Source organism: Pristis pectinata, chromosome 7, assembly GCF_009764475.1.
Source record: "Pristis pectinata isolate sPriPec2 chromosome 7, sPriPec2.1.pri, whole genome shotgun sequence".
Taxonomy (NCBI): domain Eukaryota; kingdom Metazoa; phylum Chordata; class Chondrichthyes; order Rhinopristiformes; family Pristidae; genus Pristis; species Pristis pectinata.
This window is the reverse complement of record NC_067411.1, coordinates 31797404-31820047: the sequence shown is the minus strand read 5'-3', so window position 1 is coordinate 31820047 and position 22644 is coordinate 31797404. Positions and strand designations below refer to the sequence as shown.

Sequence of the window (22644 nt, the reverse complement as noted above, 5' to 3'; positions counted from 1 at the left end):
TCTTGTCCCAGGAGAAGGTTTTCAATGCTTTCTTTAAATCCTTCGATCTTCCTTCTTCATTCAAATTCTCAAAGAGAATTGGGAAACCATGGCCCTCTATTCCCTCTTTGTTTGGGAACTGATCTCTTCAACCACCTTTATTGATTGCTTCTTTGTAAAGATCTATTATTTTGAATATATGGGCCATCCTTTCTTCAAGATCTATGTTAGTTTGCATATTATCTTGCCTTGCCTACCCATACAGTGTTTTCCATCGTGTCTCTACAATACACCTTCCCTGCAGTTACATCCTCTTCTGGCGTCAGCTCAAGCCTTTGCTTCTGATCCTCAAACATTTTGCATCTCACTATGTACCATCACTTTACCTGGGTGTCTGCCTCTTTCTTCTATTTTACTGTGCCGGGACAGAAACGGAGCATATAAGTTGGAAGGAAAGAGAACCTATATGTTTGCCCTTCATCTTCTTCCGTGCTGGGTGTGAAACCTAAATACAGCCCTAAATACTTTGATCTAACCCTGCCCAATGCTGCCAGATTCTGAATATAGCCTTGGAAACATGACTAACCTGTCAGTTTGATCACCTTATCTCACCTAGTGTCCTCATCACTACTTTTGTACATGCTAAGGCATGGATTCTGGTCAGTAGAATTTAATTAATGTTGTGCCTGAAGATATCTTGCTCCATCACTGTGCAAAATGCATCACAACAGTCTAAACATTGACTTCAATGATAGATTTAGATTCACTTCTACTCTGTTACCATCTATGGTGTAATACCACTTAAAGTAAGCTCTTTGCTGTCCTGATTTACTTATAAAGTATCCTTAGTATTTGTTCTGCACACTTGTTTCCCTGCCTGTGTTTCATATTTGGACTGTGGGATTCAATATTTGCTATTTCCAACTTACTTCTGCAAATTTGTCCAGGATGTCCTATTTTGTTTTAACAATGGGCTTTGTGCCTATTGCAATCATGCGAATTTTCCACCTTATAGGTCCACATGATTTTCTGATTGCCTGCCAAGATTGCCTTTGACTCTCATGTGACCAGGTATCAATAAAGAATACACAGCCAAAGTAGCTATTTTGCTATTACTACCCCTGTAACATTGTACAGTGCTCTCACACCTCCATCTTGAGCAGACTAAAACTTATAAAACTGGTATCATTTCCATCACAATGGCAATCCTACTTGCTTTTTTGAAACTAAGATCTGGAGTACTGAAGATTTTTCTCCTATGCTCATCAGCAAACCACACAATAATCTGTCCCTCAACACTTAGTCCAGGAATATTCCAAAATTATAATATCTCACCAGTTCATTCAAATTCACAGTGTGATTGCTAGTTGCCTCCTCTGGCATCTGATGACATCCAGAGAATTTGTAGCTTTGAAATATTTCAGATAGTATTGGGTTGAATTGTGCTTTTAATCTTTTGATCACCTAGTAAATGGGACATTGACTACACTATGTAATACCAATAAATTAGCTGCTTTCATGCAAGTGTCTATCCACTTCTGCTAATAGTACGACTTCCTTACATGTAAGGATCACTGTGTTTTGTTGTTTAGCATTCTTGCCTGTCATTGCTACAATGTTAATGGCTTTGAAGAACATACCCAGTCATTCAGGAAAAATGTCAATGCCTCTTGCATCTCCCTTAATCACCAGGTTTTCCAATGTAGGGATCTACCTTTACTGTGCTTTTTTTTTAAGCCATAAACTTGCCAGTCTGGTAAAAGTATTGGTATTGGTTTATATTTGTCACTTGTACCAAGATACAGTGAAAAACTTGTCTTGCATACTGTTCGTACAGATCAATTCATTATACAGTGCAGATACAATGAGTTAGTGCAGAGTGCATTGAGGTAGTACAGGGTAAAAACAATAACAATACAGAGTAAAGTGTCACAGCTACAGGGAAGTGCACTTCAGGTAGACAATAAAGTGCAGGGTCAAACAAGGTGGATTATAAGGTCAAGATTCCATCTCGTAGTATAAGGGAACCATTCAATAGTCTTATCACTATAGGATAGAAACTGTCCTTGAGCCTGGTAGTATATGCCTTCAGGTTCCTATATCTTCTGTCTGATGGCAAAGGAGAGAAGAGAGAATGACCCAGGTGGGTGGGGTCTTTGATTATGCTGGCTGCTTCACCAAGGCAGCGAGAAGTATAGACAGAATCCATGGAGGGGAGGCTGGTTTCCATGATGCGCTGGGCTGTGTCCACAACTCTCTGCAGTTTCTTGTGGTCTTGGGCAGAGCAGTTGCCATATCAAGCCGTGATGCATCCAGATAGGATGCTTTCCGTGGTGCATCGATAAAAATTGGTGAGTGTCAAAGGGGACATGCCAAATTTCTTTAGCCTCCTGAGGAAGTAGAGGTGCTAGTGAGCCTTCTTGGCCATGGCATCTACGTGGATGGACCAGGACAGGCTATTGGTGATGTTCATTCCTAGGAACTTGAAGCTCTCAACCCTCTTGAGCTCAGCATTGTTGATGTAGACAGGTGCATGTACACCGCCCCTTTTCCTGAAGTCAATGACCAGCTCTTTTGGTTTGCTGACATTGAGGGAAAGGTTGTTGTCATGACACCACGTAAGCTCTCTATCTTCTTCCTGTACTCCTACTCATCGTTATTTGAGATACGGCCTACTGTGGTGATATCATCTGCAAACTTGTAGATGGAGTTAGAGCAGAATCTGGCCACACAGTCATGAGTATATAGGGAGTAGAGTAGAGGGCTGAAGACACAGCCTTAGAACAATACAGATGCTCATGGTAGGTATCCATTCCCCATCACCATTGTCGTGAATTGGGTTCTTTTACATGTACTGTGGAATATTATGTACTGGCCATCCCCGGGTAACCAACAGGTTCCATTTTTGCAGTCAGCAAAACTCAATTTTGTCCATAGGTCAGAAAATACACAAAACTCACTCAATATGGTAACCATACCTCTGCAGCGTTGTAATGAATGGCATCAAAACCACATAAGACTGATAAGAAAGAATAATCATTAAAAGTGGGGGGAGAGAGGAAACAAGTTGTTTTTAAGAACAAACGTGTGTCTGTACATTGGACTTCTGAATTTAATAACATTGTGGAGGCTTGCTCATATGTAGGAGTGTCCATACGTTGGGTGTTCGTAACCTGGGAATGGCCTGTAGATCACTTGGACGAGGAGCATCAAGGGGAAGCATGTCTACTTATTGTAGGAGTCTATTCCCAATGAACTGAGGCATGGAACATAAAATGTTGCAATAGATAAAGACATAGTTACTTGAGGTAACAGCAATCCTCCCCAACTTTCACACTAACCAATATACAAATGCCACAATCCTTCAGTACAAATCTTTTTAGCATGTTTCGGCGAGAGAATTGGCCGAGGACTTCGGAGCGGCTAAGTGTTTTTTTTAACTAATCGGGAATAGTGGGGCAAGACTGCGCAGGTGTGTGATGTCAGCGGGTACCGCACGAACAGTTTAAAAAGAAGGCCACCATATCCAGCGGTCAGCATTCGGAGCAAGCGGTGGAGTGAGAGGTAGCAGAGTGATTGGGCTTTGGCTCAACGGGCTTAAGCGGTAACGGAATGAGGCAAGGTAAGGTGCTAATAGAGGAAAGGAAGTAGTATGAGTGCGGTTTTCTGTGCTCGGTGTCAGATGTGGGAGGTCCTGGAGTCTCCCAGACTCCCGGACAGCCACATCTGCACCTGGTGTGTCGAGCTGCAGCTCCTAAGGGACTGCGTTAGGGAAATGGAGAGGCAGCTCGATGACTTTCATTTGGTCAGAGAGAATGACGAGGTGATAAAAAGGAGTTATAGGCCAGTGGTCACACCGGGGCCGCGGGAGGTAGGCAAGTGGATCACAGACAGGAAGGGGAAGGGGAAGAGGCAGGTACTAGAGAGTACTCCTGTGGCTGTACCATTTGACAATAAGTGCTCCTGCTTGAGTACCATTGGGGGAGACAGCCTACCTGGGGGAAGCAACAGTGGCACTGCCTCTGGCACAGAGTCCGGCCCTGTGGCTCAGAAGGGTAGGGAAAGAGAGAGGAGGGCAGTAGTGATAGGGGACTGTATAGTTAGGGGGTCAGACAGGCGATTCTGTGGACGTGAGCGAGGATCCCGGATGGTATGTTGCCTCCCAGGTGCCAGGGTCTAGGATGACTCTGATTGGGTCCACAGCATTCTTGAGCGGAAGGGAAAGCAGCCAGAAGTCGTGGTACATGTTGGTACCAACGACATAGGTAGGAAGAGGGATGAGGTCCTGAAAAGTGAGTTTAAGGAGCTAGGCAGAAGGCTGAAGAACAGGACCTCAACGGTGGCAATCTCAGGATTGCTGCCAGTGCCACGTGATAATGAAGGTAAGAATAGGAGGAGATAGCAGATGAATGCGTGGCTGAAGAGTTGGTGCAGGGGGCAAGATTTTAGATTTTGGATCATTAGGATCTCTTCTGGGGAAGGTGGGACCTGTACAGAGTGGATGGGTTACACCTGAACTCGAGGGGGACCAATATCCTTGCAGGCAGGTTTGCTAATGTGGTTCGGGAGGGTTTAAACTAGTTTGCAAGGGGGATGGGAACCAGAGGGATAGCTCAGTGGAAGAAGTGCATGGAGTAATGTTAGATATAACATTTAGAGAGGATTTGAGGAAGGAGAAGCAGAGTATAGGGTATAAAAGTAGTAAGGTGGATGGGATAAAGTGCATTTACTTAAATGCACAAAGTATCAGGAATAAGGGTGATGAACTGAGAGCTTGGATAAATACATGGAACTATGATATTGTGGCTCTTGCAGAGAATTGGCTGTCACCAGGGCAGGAATGGATACTGAATATTCCCGGATTTCAGTGCTTTAAAAGGGATGGGGGGGGGGGGGGGAAGAAGAGGAGGAAGGGTGGCGTTACTGGTCAGGGATACTATTACAGCTGCAGGAAGGGTGGATAATGTAGAAGGAGCCTCTCTAGAGTCAGTATGGGTGGAAGTCAGGAATAAGAAAGGAGCAGTTACTCTACTGGGAGTATTCTATAGGCCCCCTGGTAGCAGCAAAGATACTGAGGAGCAGATTGGGAGGCAGATTTTGGAAAGGTGCAAAAATAACAGGGTTGTTGTCATGGGAGGCTTCAACTTCCCAAATATTGATTGGCACCTGCTTAGTACCAAAGGGTTAGACGGGAAAGGCTTTGTAAAGTGTGTCCAGGATGGATTCCTGTCACAGTATGTTGACAGGCCGACTGGAGGGAATGCCATATTAGATCTAGTTTTAGGTAATGAACCGGGTCAGGTGACAGATCTCTCAGTGGGTGAGCATTTGGGGGATAGTGACACCACTCCCTAACCTTTGGCATTGTCATGGACAAGGATAAGAGCAAAGAGGACAGGAAAATATTTAATTGGGGAAGGGCAAATTATGAGGCTATAAGGCTAGAACTTGTGAGTGTAAATTGGGATGACATTTTTGAAGGGTAATGTACGATGGAGATGTGGTCGTTGTTCAGGGATCTCTTGCAGGATGTTAGGGATAAATTTGTCCTGGTGAGGCAGAGAAAGAATGGCAGGGTGAGGGAACCATGGTTGACAAGAGAGGTGGAACATCTAGTTAGGAGGAAGAAGGCAGCATACATAAGGTGTAGGCAGCAAGGATCAGATAGGGCTCTTGAGGAATATAGGGTAGCAAGGAAGTAACTTAAGAAGGGGCTGAGGAGGGCAAGAAGGGGACATGAAAAGGCCTTGGCGAGTAGGGTTAAAGAAAACCCCAAGGCATTTTTCACTTATGTGAAGAGCAGAAGGATGACGGGAGTAAAGGTAGGACCGATTAGAGACAAAGGTGGGAAGATGTGCCTGGAAGCTGATGAAGTGGGTGAGGTCCTCAATGAATACTTCTCTTCAGTATTCACCAAGGAGAGGGGCCTTGATGACGCTGAGGACAGCGTTGGTAAGGTTAATGTTCTGGAGCATGTTGATATCAAGAGGGAGGATGTGTTGGAGCTGTTAGAAAATATTAGGACAGATAAGTCCCCGGGGCCTGGCGGAATATTCCCCAGGCTGCTCCGCAAGGTGAGGGAGGAGATTGCTGAACCATTGGCTAGGATCTTTGAGTCCTCGTTGTCTATGGGAATGGCACTGGAGGATTGGAGGGTGGCAAATGTTGTCCCCTTATTCAAAAAAGGCAGTAGGGATAGTCCAGGGAATTATGGACCAGTGAGCCTTATGTCTGTGGTTGGAAAGGATTCTAAGAGATAGGATCTATGGGCATTTAGAGAATCATGATCTGATCAGGGACAGCCAGCATGGCTTTGTGAAGGGCAGATCATGTCTCACAAGCCTGATGATGTTCTTTGAGGAGGTGACCAGACAGATTGATGAGAGTAGTACAGTAGATGTGGTCTACATGGATTTTAGTAAGGCATTTGACAAGGTACCACATGGTATGCTTCTTCAGAAGGTCAGAGGGCATGGGATCCAGGGAAGCTTGGCTGTGTGGATTCAGAATTGGCTTGCCTGTAGAAAGCAGAGGGTTGTGGTGGAGGGAGTGCATTCAGATTGGAGGGCTGTGACTAGTGGTGTCCCACAAGGATCGGTTCTGGGACCTCTGCTTTTCTTGATTTTTATTAATGACTTGGATGAGGGGGTAGAAGGGTGGGTTGGCAAGTTTGCAGACGACACAAAGGCTGGTGGTGTTGTGGGTAGTGCGGAGGATTGTTGAAGATTGCAGAGGGACATTGATAGGATGCAGGTCTGGGCTGAGGAGTGGCAGATGGAGTTCAATCCGGAGAAATGTGAGGTGGTACACTTTGGAAAGACAAACTCCAAGGCAGAGTACAAAGTTAATGGCAGGATTCTTGGTAGTGTGGAGGAGCAGAGGGATTTGGGGGTTCATATCCACAGATCCCTGAAAGTTGCCTCAGGGGTGCATAGGGTAGTTAAGAAAGCTTATGAGATGTTAGCATTCATAAGTCGTGGGATTGAGTTTAAGAGCCGCGAGGTAATGACGCAGCTCCACAAAACTCTGGTTAGACCACACTTAGAGTACTGTGTCCAGTTCTAATCACCTCATTATAGGAAGGATGTGGAAGCATTGGAAAGGGTGCAGAGGAGATTTACCAGGATGCTGCCTGGTTTAGAGAGTATGCATTATGAGGAGAGACTAAGGGAGCTAGGGCTTTACTCTTTGGAGAGAAGGAGGATGAGAGGAGACATGATAGAGGTGTACAAAATATTAAGGGGAATAGATAGAGTAGTCAGTCAGTGCCTCTTTCCCAGTGCACCAATGCTCAATACAAGAGGGCATGGCTTTAAGGTAATGGGTGGGAAGTTCAAGGGAGATATCAGAGGAAGGTTTTTTACCCAGAGATTAGTTGGTCTGTGGAATGCGCTGCCTGGGTTGCTGATGGAGGCAGGTACATTGGTCAAATTCAAGAGATTGCCAGATAAGTATAGGAAGGAATTTATAATAGAGGGATATGTGGGAGGAAGGGGTTAGATAGTCTTAGGTGAGGTTTAAAGGTCAGCACAACATTGTGGGCCGAAGGGCCTGTATTGTGCTGTACTGTTCTATGATTCTATGATTCTATGTCCTCCTATTCACTGTTGTTTCCCCCTTGCAGTATATATGATGAATCTGCTCTATGTTGTAAGTGAGAATGAGTCCATGGCACCAGAGCATCTCGTACATTAGGTTAAACCAATATTTGCATTTCAAATCATATTCTTTTAATACCTGTTCATAATGCATCATTGATTTGCAGATGCTATCACATATTCACAAAGAATAAAAGTTCCATACATCAAGGATCTTGAAAAATAGACCCTTGATTTTGACTTTAATTCCTAAAGAATACAGTGGAGATCAATGAATTTTGAAAATGGTTTATATCCTGAGAATAGTTTCAATTTCACTTTTAGTAATAATAACCAAAAATGTATCACTAGATTCGGATGAACTCAGTATTCATTTACTCATGAGTATAATCCTCAGGGAGTTAAATATAATGTAATTGATCAGAAAATAAATTGCTTGCCGAAACAGATTTATTAATTTCTAAAGTAAACTTTATTCAAAGTAAAACATATGTACAAAAGAATAATCAGTGCAATACTTTTTACATTCATGGTCAATACAGTCAGTAGTGTTAACTTATTTTTTAAAAACCATAGCACCATTGCCACTCACGTGGACCCCTGGGATGATACAATATTTTAATGTTTGAGGGGCTTCCCCACCTGACTCAACCCCTCCATATGTGGTAATGGAAGGAGCCTAGACTGTTGTCCTTCCCCACAGAGCCTTTGCACTGGCTGCACCAAGCTTCAGTGCATCCCTCAGCACATACACCTGCAGCCTGGAATGTGCCAGTCGGCAGCATTCCCTTATAGACATCTCATTGTGCTGGAAGACCAACAAGTTTCAGGTAAACCAAAGGGTGTCTTTCACTGAGTTGATGACCTTCCAGCAGCACTTGATGTCTGTCTCAGTGTATGCCCCTGGGAACAGCTCATAGATCAGAGAGTCCCTTGCAACACAGCTGCTTGGGATGAACTGAGATAAAGACCCTTGCATCCTTCTTCACACCCTCTGAGCAAATCCACAGTCTGCAAAGAGGTGGGTGACTGTCTCTTCCCTATCACAGCCGTCCTGAGGGCAGTGTGTGTTGGGGATAATATTTTGTCTGTACGGGAAGGATCTGACTGAAGGCTCCATTCGCCGCCACCCAAACAAGGTCTTAGTGCTCATTGGAGAGTTCTGATGGATTCGGCAAAGAGTTCTATGCAACACACAAACAAGACAGGGAGAGTGTACCACCCTCATCAACAAGCAGAAGAGGGGGAGGGAGAACATCAGGAATTGGAGACCCATTTGTCTCTTGAATGTGGATTATAAGATCCTGTCCAAGGCCATCACCAACCAGGTCAAGTCTGTTCTGGGACAGGTGATCCACCTGGACCAAACCTGTGCTGTACCTGGCAGGAAAATCTTTGACAGCCTTGCGCTGATCAGGGATTTTTTTTGTTTCAAAGATAAACTTTATTCATAATAAAGCCTACCATTGCTCAATGGGTAATACGTATGAGAAGACAGCACAGCTTTCAAACTTCAGAGTGATGACTACACCTTAAGGTACAATGATGTGGCTTTTCTATGCTGTTTCTGTTAACTCAGTACTGGCATCTACTGGCAGGAGCTGATATAACCACAATTACTGATTATAAGTTGCTCTCTGCTTCCAAGATCTGTCACAGGCCCAAAAAAAGAAGTGGAGGATTTTAATTCAGTACTCTTAAATACTCAGGACATCTCAAAGCAAAATACTGCTGATGAGTTGAACCAAATTCCAGGATTGGAGTTCAGTTGGCTTATTGTGCTTATAGAATATACCACAGGCATTGAAATTCAGCAGTGTAACACACAAGATTCTTGTTGTAAAATAAATTATTAAATACAATTAAGATTTTGTGATATCCATAGGACAAATTGAAGCTATGAATCACTTGCTTCTGTATTCATAATATACAAGCACACAGACACGTACATGCACACAACCAAACATGATGCCAAACGTACAACAGCAATGATCATCATTGTGCAGTGCAAAGTACCACTGCCCAATTCTCTCCATGGTGATCCACCTCTGACACCAACTCATTATTGGAAAGCAGGGTGCCCACTCCCTACCTCACGACGCTCTTCTTGTCAGTTCATTTCAAGCCATTTTAAGAGCTCCAGCCATGACACATAGTGGTGGTATGTTCACAGTTTGTGTGGGTTCCCAAACTTAAGAGTGGTTGACGTGCACAATTGTGGAAAAATATCACAAATCTCACTGCTTACTGAAACAAAGCATTGCTCAATGTGTGCTGACAAAAGTCTTTTCCCAGAGGCACCTGAACAAACTAATTTGGGTCTCCCTGCTGTGCCATCTTAACACATGTTTTTAAGCAAATATGAGTTTGCTTATGAGAATATGAGATTCCCAAGGGGAATCTGGAAGTTACTTTCTTTATCAACAGAATTTCAGTGGTGAATTACCACTGGATATTGATGAAATCTATATTTTTTTTCCCAGTTTCTCCTCTGTGAAATGCTCCTCAACTTTCAGATTCCCACCCTTTGTTTCTCCTTTTCCTGCCTTAAGTTTTTTCCTCTCCCCACCACTGGTTTCCATTCTTCCTCATCTTCACAACTCAGCGAATCTCAATTACCATCCAACAAAGGTTCCCACTGGGACTGTGGAAAATGCAGCCCACTTCTCATATCTCAGGAGCCATCTCTCGTCCAAGGTAGACATTGATGATAAAAATCAGTGCACCAGCACAGCCTTTGACCAACTGAGGAAGAGATGTTTCAGGACCTTGAAGATCCTGGCAGAAAACACCAGGGCTATCAGGCAGCAGTGATCCCTGTCCTCCTACATGCTTCTGAGACTATCCACACTAAGCACTTCTAGGCACTGAAAAGATACCACTAATGCTGTGTCTGCAAACTATTCCAAAGCTACTGAAGAATAAGGAAAGCAATGTCAGGATCCTCTCTCAGCCAACTTGTCTAGCATTAAGGCTCTAATTACACTCATTCAGCTCTGTGGGCTGTCCATGCTGTTCACATGCTCGACACCAGTATCCCAGCACAGGTACCCTATTCTGAGCTCTGTGAGGACAAAAGATTACCAGGCGGGCAGAGGGAAGGTTCAAGGATATGCACAAAGAATCCTTGAATAAATGCAGCTTCCCCACTGGCTCCTGGGAATCTCTGACTCAGGACCACTCAGTGGGTAGGAGAACCATTTAGGATGTTACTCAGGTCCCTGTGCTGGGAGCACAGAGAAGCCCAGCAGAAACAGCAGAAGGTGCAGACCAAGTCCCAGTGATCTGTCCATCTGTCTCATCAGGCACTTTTTGCCCCATCAGAGCCCTATGGAACATACAGCAGTCTCCACATTGGTCTCATCAGTCGCTTCAGAAACCACAGAACCAGAGTTGGTGTAAGCCATACTCATTTCCAAGGAAGGGCATAATTAGAAGAAGAAGAAGAAGAAAAATGCCAGCATTGCTTCCCCTTCAGCCAGTTTTCTTTCAGTTCTTCAAGGTGAGTGTATTGATGTCCTGAGAGTTCAAGCCATAAGATGCTGACACATAAAACTAGCACCAAGCCGTAATAATCTGATTATTGATCTTAAGTTAATGTAGAATGGTTCCTGTCAATAATATGCTCTTTATCTGCAATATGTTACCTTTACATGGAAAAATATATATTGTACAACTATGATCCTATTAGAAAACCCTTTCATTGGATTAAATGGATCATTGCCTGAAGCATAATAATTTTTTTTATTTTACTGTATTTGCTATCTTTTTTTTATAAATGGTTCGGGATGAGAGAACAAGATGACTGTGGAACTTGGTTCCTGACACTATGGCACACAACAGTGAAGAGAATAGGAGTTCATATCAGGTTCCTGGTGCTGTAGTTTTGTCAGTAATGCATCTCTCTGAATGATGCCATAATCACCCTTTTATCACTGATTTCACAGCAATGAATCACCACATGTCTCAGTGTGGAGAGACTGCCTGTGAGGGCTGGTGTTAGGTGGTCTGGGGTGAGCATTGCAGCTGCTCAGTGCTGAGATGTGGGGCTCAGGGCTACAATCCTGACCAGATTGAATATGGGATGCAGTTTATTCAGTTTGTTCTATGCAGCAAGTTATCAATGTTAGATTATACCAGTGACATAGAATGACAGGACCTTAAGGAGTTCACTGGGGAAATCTGATTTGCCCAGTGCCAATTTGATATTTGAAATTCAGGTATAGATTGGCTCTGACCAAGACTGACAGCTTAGAGGCATCGCCTTCACTCAACATCTGATTCCAGACAGATTCAAGCGAAAGAAAGAATTGTCCTAGCAGAGTTGCCTCAGGAAACCAAACTTCACCTTGTACAGTGCAGGGAGGTGGGGAATGGGGGTCTGGGAGTGACCTGTTGGTGACGGGTATTGATATGGTGATGGCTGTGGTTGTGGTTTCAGGGCAAAAAAAGATTACTCCTGGTTGCATATGAGAAATTGGGCCATTACTCATATTGCTTAATATATATATTATTGAGTTAAATTCCTGCTAGTTAGGAGACAACTCTTGAATGTTATCAGCTTTATTTTTAGTTTCAGATTCTGTGATTACTATTAGTTAGTCATGTAAACAACTTTGCTCTCGTTTACCTTTCCTGAACCAATCCTCCATCCTTTGTTTCACCCCTAACTTTGGATTTTATTCCACCCTCAGATTCTATCCCCATTCCCTCACTTCAGATTTTGATTTCATTCTCTATCCTGCTCTATCCAGACTTTATTCTTCTTCTGACCTTAAGATTTTCCTCTCTTCTCTTTCCTTTGACTTTATTCCACCCTCAGGCCCTGCTTTTCCTTTCTGCCCTGCTTTTATATTTCCCCCTTTCTGCCCTTGGATTTTTCTCTTCCTCTGCTGCTGGGACTGTCTCCTGTCTCTGGATGTTCTTACACAATAGCTGCTAGAACTTCTTTCACAAAGTGCAACATGATAGAATCTTATTGATTGGAGAACCAATTACAATCAATATTGACATATTTAACAACATATTTGTGCCCATCCATATGCTGCAGTAATGTGCAGTGTTGGATGTGCAGTGGTAATTGGAGCAATGCATGTGTGGACACCAATTTCAGAAAATTCAATGGGGCATGTGTGGTTTGGACCATTCTTGCAAAAGATTGTCTTTACAATGGATGTGGGACTGGCTTTTGTGACTCAGAGAGCTACTGCCAGAGCAAGGCCCAGGACGTGGAATCTGGCACTTGAGACCACTTATAGATGGGTGTCCTTTTGGTTAAGAATTTATCCCTTGCTGTGTGTCTCCCTCAGAACCCCCACCTACCATATCATGGCATGACTGTGACCCTGACTTCCCCAGCTCCCCAGCATCAGATCATAACCATGCTGCCCCCAAGGGATTGTAATGCCCATCAGAAGCCAATTGTGACTCCTCATCTGCCCAATTCGATGACCTGATTCTCAATGTCCCTCACTGCACCCAGGATCTGCAATGATGCTGCAAGTAGAGGAAAGGCATTTAAGCCTTTGTAGGTGCTGAACATGGAAGGTCGGTTTTATTGCTCAGGTCACCTTAGCCTTGTGTGCAATAGTTTTGTAGCACCTGGCTCTTACATGAAACATGAAGTTCTAATAATTGGTTTTAGAAGTTTAGTTTGAGCAGTAGGATAACAATTAACAGTATTGCATCAGTCCATTCAACATGCAGTCCCATTTATGCACAACATGAGTGCCTACCCCTTGATATTGCCTGGAATAAAAATAATTTTACATTGCAAGCCTTTCTGTTCAACATACCTTCTTCAACAAGAATTAGGAAGACCAGGCGCTTAAGGAGTAGGGAATTTATGTTGGATATTTGTGTGAATGAGGATAGGAATGAATTATGTTCAAATTTCTCCTCCTTCATTTGATATACTGGTTAATAAAATGGACATCTCTGTGGATCTGACAACTGCACATAAGAATAAAGATCTGGAAGACCTGGTTGAACTCTTTGTATTGACATTTTACATGCTACTTACTACAATCTTTCCTGCTCTATCTCCTGTTCTAGTTGGGATGAAAACATTAAAAAATTAAATTGCATTTTTTTAAATCCAAGAAATAAACCAAACTACAACTAAAGAAATGTGAATTTTTCAACAGACATATCATTCGATGCATTAAAAATATACTCGGCTATTAATTCTATACAGGACATACACAAACAGGACCAAAAATGGAACTTTATTTATGTGCTTATGAACTATACTGTGATAAGGGTGCCAATATAATCAGCAGCCATACTGCTTTGCCTGAAACAAGCCTTATGTAAACAGAAGATAGGATCATTCATGCAGCACCAACAGTATTCCACTTTCCAACTTATTACTTACTTTGATTTTCTACACAAAACAACCCTCCATTCACTTTGCCTTATTTCAGATATTGAGAGCCAAGTACCTCACTGTGATTGCTGAAAACTCTCCTTTTTCTGTAAAGATCCTAGTTTGCTATTGCCAGATTACTGGCAACTTTGACTGTTTCTTTAAAAGTGAAGTAGGTAATATTGTTCATTTTTTTTAACATGACCTTGGAGAATGCATTAACTTGGGTTAAAGCATGGTTTCTGATTCGTTTTAGGGAAATGCTTGTTACAGTAAGCTAAACAGTCATACATCTGTTCCAGGTTTCTTCATTTGTCTGAATGTAGACATTAATTGTATCAGAATATCTTCTGGAGAAACAGTCTTCAAGGGATAGGCCCTGAATGAGCTACAGGCAAACAGTGTTGCTGCAGAAGTCCCCAGTTCATGAAACACTTTGCTGATAGTTGACTGGATCTGCTGGCAAGTTGTTGGTGGCTACTGGCTTGATAGATAGATGACTAGAACTTGTATGTCACCAAAAGGAATCACTAAAGCACTGATGCACAGGAAGCCAGGACCAGCTTTCTCTCTGATTAATTTCAACTGCTTCACAAGATCTTAGCTTGCTTTGGGAGTGCATTATATGGTATTCCTCTATTCATTTGAAATGTTACTGGTTGTCCTTGTGCTGACATCTTGCCATAGATCGATCCAGTGGATGTTCTTCAATAGGATCGACCTTACTTGGTGTCTTTATTTTTCTATTTTTATTTACAACATTAAATTAAAACATTATCATCCTCGTCCAGGATGCACTGCAGTCCCTGCAGTGCTCACTGGCCCAGGAAGGCCTCAGTGAGTTGGTGTTAGCAAGTGCTCCCTCTCCTGAGACACTCGGGCAGGGTCGTAAACTCAGACTTGGCTTGGGTGTGTAGAGTCATAGAGAGATTCAGCACGGAAACAGGCTCACTGGTTCCGTACTGACCATTAACTACCCATTTACACTAATTCTACATCAATACCACTTTTTATTCTCCCTCATTCTTGTTAATGCCTCCCAGATTCTACCACTTACCTGCACATTAGGGGCAATTTACAGTGGCCAATTAACCTATCAACCCATATGTCTTTGGGATGTGAGAGGAAACTGGAGCACCCAGATGAAACCACCAACTTCTTCTGAATCTTGGTGACAAAAGCAGGGGTCAGGGGTGAAACCAAAGTGACCAACTGGTAACACGCCATGAAGAGCACCAGTTGGTTTATGACCAGCGCCTGACCCTGGTTGGAAAGAACTTGGAGCAGTCCTGTCCAGCACCCTAACTGGTTGGATGACTTTTACTTCCAGTTCCTGCCAGTTTCCAGCCAGGCTTCCTTGTCGAGTCTCAAGTTGACTCCAAATACATGAGGTATGGGGTATTCCATCCAAACAGTCTCATCTACTCCTTCCACTGACCTATAAAGAATCAGGGACATTTCTCCAACTGATCTGTGCAAAGGATGCAGTCAATTGCAATATGCTTTAATGCATTAAATGCATTCTCCAGAATCTCATTTGAGTATTTTATGGAATGCTACAGTTCTCTCCCCTTGTGACCATTGAGTTACGAGATCTATACTTTCGTCTGCTCTGGTTTATTTGTCACAATCAGCTTAATATGCAGTGTAATTCCTTCCATTTTCTTCATTCTTTCCACAAATTGTTTCCTTGAAAACCCAGCTGCTTGGACAGCTTTACTTGTTACACCATCTGCTCTCTTGATTGAATTGCACAGTTTGCCACCCTTTGATGCATGTCCATGTGTTACCTCATTTAGGTAGTGTTTCCTATTCACATTCAGGCATTTATATTTCATAGTTTCATCAACCAACTTTTCTGACTCCATATCTCAGTATCTTTCTCTAACCTATTGGAAAATAATTGGTAAGTCAAACTAACTACTTTATTAAATAGAAGGAAAAACGTACATTGTCCTGGAGCATCTGTATTATGACTTTTTTCCATAGAAGTAGCTAGATTCTGGAAAGCTCCAAACAAATCAATGTTGCCACACACAGAACCTATCAAAGCCTAGATTCAAAGTGGTAGGACCTTAAGTCAGCTGATTGTTCTCAACCACTGTTACTTATGGGACATTTATCACAGTGTCGGGCAAATGGTTGAAAGCATCAAGCTGGAGTGGTACGGAAGGGATGCTGTGGTCAGTCAGGGAGGTAATCAAAGGGTGAGAATGAGTGAAGTGATCAGATGCTGGGGGTCAGTAAAGAAGAGAAACATAATTCGATTGAATGGAAAGATTTCTGGAGGTACATACCCTAGAAGAACCAATACATTATGTCCAGTGTTGTACATATTGTGTTGTTATATGTATGTGTGCAGTCTGAGAGGAACCGCCATGTACCAGACACATTGTCTAGATCTCATGTAGTACTCTGCATGTTACTTCACGAGAAACTCGGAACCTATAGGGGAATATCTACTACATTGGAAAAGGGATGGCAAAGAATTGAAGCTGCACGAACAAACAAAGCTGTCAAATACATTGAGCAATCATATACTCAGGGTGGTAAGGTGAGTCTGTAAACTAACAATTGATCACAGTAACTTCAATGTGAGGCTTGAAGGGACTTGAGTTCCAGCTCAAACACCGGAAAAATGAAGGGTAATGTATGGTGATCATTGACCAAAGACTTGCATTGTTAAAGCAGGAATATTGCATGGTGACAGCTGAGAACCAATCCAGCTATATCAGGAATCATGGCATAGGTGATAAAGTGTGTAAGCCCTTAAATTCAGGGCAAATGCTATTGTTGCAGTTGAGAGTGAGAGCAAAGGTGTTCCCACCCTACTTGAAACAATAAGAAAAGGGAAGACAGCAGTCTTAGGAACATAGAGAGACATGCATACAAAGTCACTTTAGAAAAGTAACTGGTGCCAGCAAGACAAAAGACATTTCATTCAATGAGACAATAGATAGCTTGCAGAATCACTTTAACCTGGTGCCAGAAATTGTAAAATGCTACACATTTGGATGGTTACACATGGTTAGATGACTCCATTAGTGTTGAAGAATCTGTTGCATCGCTGTAATTTGAGTGTACTCCTGAATTGGATGATGTGGAACAAATTTGTGTGTGGGTTAACAGATGAACAAATTTTCAAGCAGTGGGTGGTGGTATATGGAGTGAGCTGCCAGAGAAGGTGGTAGAGGCAGGTACAATTACAACGTTTAAGAAGCATTTGGACAGGTACATGGATAGGAAAGGTTTAGAGGGATATGGGCCAAACATAGGCAATTGGGATGAGCTTAGATAGGCATCTTGGTCAGCATGAATGAGTTGGGCCGAAGGTCCTGTTTCCATACTGTGTAACTCTAGGAAAATTCCATGTAAGTTATTAAGTACACAAGATTTATCTATGAACATTAAATTTCCACATCAGTGGAGGTAGTTTCCAAAAACGCAAAGGTATTTTAGCCTCTGGATAATGGCTGTGTACAAGCAAAATGCAGGAGCAGGACAGAAACTCAAATACTGACGTGAATGAGTTTGGCACAGAAGGTGAGAAACGCATGAAAGGCTGCAACTGATGTCATGGAGATCAGATCAATCATTACTTGCATGCCAGTTCAGAGCAATGGAATGCTTCAATAGCATAAAGAAAGAGGATATAACCTTGTTTTTTACGATTGTATCCAGGATTGCAAACCAGCATAATGATCATCAAGTAGGTTCTCAATGTAAGGGCAACAGTCACATTAGAGAGCCACAGAGGAGAAGCTTGTACGTGACTGAAGCTGATGAGCAGTGTAAAAAGCAAAGCTTAAACAATGTGTACTACCACCAGCAATAATAAAAAATGTTAAACTTAAAGGGAAAGTTAATGATCAGTCAGAGATAAGGATGTCAAGAAGTTCAACAAAATATCAAATACAAACCACATCCTAATCCGAACATGTGATATGACAAAATACTGAAAACCTGAAGTTAGAAGAGATGTAGACGCAAGAGACTGCAGATGCTGGAATCTGGAGCAACAAACAAGATGCTGGAGGAACTCGATGGGTCAGGCAGCATCTGTGGAGCAAAATGGACAGTCGACATTTTGGGTCAAGAGCCCTTATCTGGACTGGAGAAGAGATGTGTAATTTTTAATAATGGTCAGAAAATAACACTCCCAATCATACTTGCTGACTGCACAAACAGACCAACTGTATTTGGAAAATTATCAAAAAATTAGAAGTGGATTGGAAGAATAGATTTACTATGAACACTAGGCAACCACAAGCAGATCAACTTCCAGAGAAATATGCAGTTATGTCAAAAGATGCATGTGCTGATATTAAAGGGCATAAAAGCATAATACACAAAATATGCTAAAAACCAAGCCAATTTACTGCAAGCCTAGGCAGGTACCTTATGTGATGAAAGCTCAAGCAGAGAAGGAGCTGTAAAAACTTGAATGAGATAATACACTGGTCAAAATTGTACAACAATTTGTTGATACCAATTGTTGAGGTATTCAAAGCAGCAACTGGCTCTGCAGGAAATACAAGGAATACTTGACCAAACTATTGACACTGAACAGTATCGTTACCTATATCACAAGATCTATATACTGAACTGGCAAGGAAAAAGGTCTTTACCAAATCCGACCTCTTGCATACCTGTACACAGTAAACACACAAATGGCTTTCGTCATTTACCAAACTGCATAATGGCTTGAAGTTATCGACCAAGCTATTTCAGGCCATCATGGGCACGTTAAAAGAAGTCCAACAATGTCTATCCAAGCAGAAGGATGTGGTTTATTTGGGCCTGAAAGGGTAGGCAAATTGTTTACAACAATTAAGGGTAGAAAATCTGAGAATGTCACTGAACTTCAAACTTTCCAAGGCAAGATCCAATGTTATACCTGGTTTCCGCTGGAACTTGCAACATTTTTGACACCACTGTATCAAATGTTGAAGAAGGATGAACATGGCTGTGGGGGAAGGAATAAAAGAATATGTAGACCTCTGTAAGAAAAGTCTTAGTGGTCATCCCTCCTGGTGCATTCTGATACCACTTGTACAGTAAAGCTCGCTTATGAAGTTTCCAATTATGGAACTGGGGCAGTTATGTGTCATAAAGCGAACAATGGCCAGGAAAAGCCCATTGACCTTGCACACTCACAAAGAGTGAGAGGAAGTACATTTCAAATAAAAGAAGAGGTAATGCACGTCAAATCTGGTATCAAAAGGTTCCTCCAGTTCTTCAATAGACTATTTGGATTAATTCAATACCCACCAGGTACCCTTGCTGGCTATTCTTGTCCCCACTCTGGAGTTCGCACAATGGCAGCCTTAAGAGTGGTGGACCATCCTTTCATTCCAACATGGTTAAGATATTGAATACTGAGCATCCAAACAGAATGCCACAGTGGATGCACTATCAAGATTGTTGTACAAGGACAATGGTAGAGAAAGCGACATTCAGCATTGTCAGATGGAGTTTTAAAGGATTTTTTTTATAAATCAGGAGCAAACATTTCTCATTTTACCTCGGAGGTCTGCTGAATTACCTTTGAATACAATATATGCTTTCATAAATTTTCTCTTTCTGATTATTTGATTAAATGAAGCACAGCAATATCTTTTGTTGATGCTGATGATGCTCCTTCCCTTTGATAGGTGATTCATGGTGACTGTGATTATTTTTTGCAGCATCATTTCTGATATAGATTTTGCAGTTTCCATGATATCTCTTTTCTGGAACATATTTAATGTGGAGCAGGAATTTACCTGTGCTGGTTTTAGTCTCTGCATTTTCTCTTCCCTCAAAAGCCATTATTCAGAGTAAGAGTGCATCTCAACAGACTTTGAACTCTTGAAGATATTTTTCACTCATTTGCCATAAAGTGAGATGGTGCAGAGGAGAGATTTCTACGGTTGTTATTCTTGCATTGGCCACGATCTTCAGCACAGACTTGCAATCAATGAATGGAAATAGCATGTCTTACCCTCAGAAAAATCTTCAGACAATCCTTCAGATATATTTTAATAAATAATGTGGAAGTCTTGGAAATGTTTTAAAGACAAGGTTGTGATTTTCATTTAATATACAGACAAAAATCTAATGCTCAGACTTGGAATTTGAATAAATATTTGGCACTGTTGGTGTAGCAAGTATGCTGATGTTGGATGGTATAGACTGGGAGCACAGTTTCAAAGTATTTTAGGTGGCTGGAGCATACAAATGGTAACAATATCCGTGGGAGTGAATAGACTAGCAAAGTATATGTCCTTTTTTGCACATGGTTCAACTCTGTTTATAAAACAGTTAGTCAAATAAAATGGACTAAGACTTACAGCATCAAGATACACTATTTAAAGTTACGTATTTAGTTTAGAACACACAACAGTACAGCACAGGAACAGGCCCTTCGGCCCACGATGTTTGTGCCAAGCATGATGCCATATTAAACTAATCCCTTCTGCCTGCACATGATCCATATCTCTCCATTCCCTGCATATTTCTGTGCCTGCCTAAATGCCTCTTGAACGCCACTATCATTTCTGCTTTCACTACCACCCCTGGCAGTGCGTTCTAGGCATCTACCACTCTCTGTGTAAAAGACTTGCCCCATACATCCCCCTTAAACTTTCCCCCTCTCCGTTTAAAGCTATACCCTCTAAGTAGTCAACATTTCCACCCTGGGAAAAAGATTCTCTCTGTCTATCCTATCTATGTCTCTCGTAATTTTATAAACTTCTGTCAGGTCTCCCCTCGGCCTCTGACGCTCCAGAGAAAACATTCCAAGTTTGTCCAACCTCTCCTTATAGCTAATACCCTCTGCATCATCCTGTAAACCTGTGGGGACAGTTCATATTGTTGTCATCAGGTGGTTCTATTCTCAGTGTGGATGTCAGCATTTTAAAGAGATGGTCGTTGTTGATGTTGGAGCACCTTAGCCAAGCTAATATTTGTTGCAGGCAATAAAAATTTATCCAGCTTGTGGCTTTTCAACAGTAATCTAAGCCAGCCCGAAATTCCATTTTCTTTATTGATGGAGCCGCTCCAGGTGCAAGCAGGGAGAAAATAGAAAAATGAGTCACCAAGCAGAAGATTCAACTACCAGGCAGAAAATATGTTCTTCGCTCTTTCATTCAAATTACTGAATCTCTCAACTTTGCTGTATTCTTGATGTTTTCTGTATATTAGTGTTGAACTGCATAATTCTCAGTCTTCTAAATGCACACTCTTTCTTCATATAAATGTAGATATAATGATAGTTACTGACTTGTCATCATTATCAATAAAGGATTGTAAAAATGTAAGTGGTTGTTATTGTCGGGAGCTTCCAAGAGAACAGATGCTGTGTTTAAGTGAAAGTTGAAACAACTGTATAATCTCTCAGTCAGAGAATGAACTCAATTTACAGTGCATATGGATGAGGTTTTATAAGATAAAAGATGTGGAATTTGCAAGTGCTGAAAGGAGGAGAATATGGAGCAGGACAAAATGTGGTTTCATGATGAGGGCCAACACTCCAGAAGCTTGTGTGAAAGGCAGGAGAAAGAATGAATAGGCAAGGACTGTCTGGTAAGACGAAAGGGGATGCCAGTTGTGAACTAGGTTTCTGCCTTTTTCCACTGATGTTGAATACTTCCAGCATTTTTTGTTTTTTTCATTGCTCCTGATGTCTTTGCAGCACCTCTGTGTCCACTTCCCAGCTTAGTTTCTCACCAAGCTTTGTATTTTGTGCATTAAAAAAAAATATATATACAATATCTGTATAACCCAGCAAATCTCAAAGGTTAAAGAGCCTCACTAAATGCTAACTCACTACATAAAACAAAGTTCAGAATTAAACCAATGCCCTTCCTGTCTTTGATCCTTTATTGTGTCTTTTCTCCAAACTCTGGATCATCTCATATATTCAGCATCCCTATTACTTGTTCTCCTTGCCATGTAAATACACATTGTGGAACATGTGTCTATTCATCAACTATCCCACAATCAAGAGAGGAGGACTAATTAGATATGCTTAGAATGGATCAAGGGGTCTTCATTCTTCATATCACCTCACTATGTACCATCCAAACTCTTAAACTACTCCACTGACACTTTTTTTGGTAAAATTCCATTTCTATCCGCCTACGCCACATGTTTCTTCACACACATTATGTTGTGAATATCTCTCATTGTTTTCTGTTAATAGGACAGTGGACATTTGGCCATCTTTTTTGCAGTTTGGCATTTAGCAAATGGTTATGTGTACCTTTTCAAAAGTCAATAAGCTATCAATTGTAAGGCAGGATCCAGACTTAAAATGTTAAGTTAGTCATTTTTTTCTTGTAGATGCTGGCAAACCTGGGTACTTCAGCATTTTGTGGCTTCAGATGAATATCTGATTTGTTCCCTTCAGTAATCCTGCAAGAAAAGGTTTGAAGACGTCATGAACCAGTGTATGTGCATGGTATGAACTCTAAATGCAGTAAAGCTCCAATATTACAGCATGCTCAGGACTTTGATGGTGCTGGACTAGCACATTTTCCTGACTATTGAATATTATTCTAATAATACCCCAATACACCTTTAATTCACTACTTGGATCCAAACAAAGGTGGATGCTGAGTTATGCCCTTAAGGAGGTTTATTTACTTTCTTCAAGTCTGCTGAGTACACATATCTTCACACACAGCTCTTACAATCAAATTCCTTTGTTTTGCACTT

The 22644-nt window shown here is 41.8% G+C and overlaps 1 long non-coding RNA gene across 1 annotated transcript in view; it reads left to right on the top strand.

Moving 5' to 3' along the window:
* The window catches only part of LOC127572874 (uncharacterized), a 45673-nt gene extending 23328 nt beyond the window's left edge, over positions 1-22345 (top strand). Inside the window, exon 3 of the long non-coding RNA XR_007956710.1 lies at positions 22270-22345. This is a non-coding gene — a long non-coding RNA (uncharacterized LOC127572874). The remainder of the gene's footprint in view (positions 1-22269) is intronic.
* Positions 22346-22644: the final 299 nt, after the last annotated feature.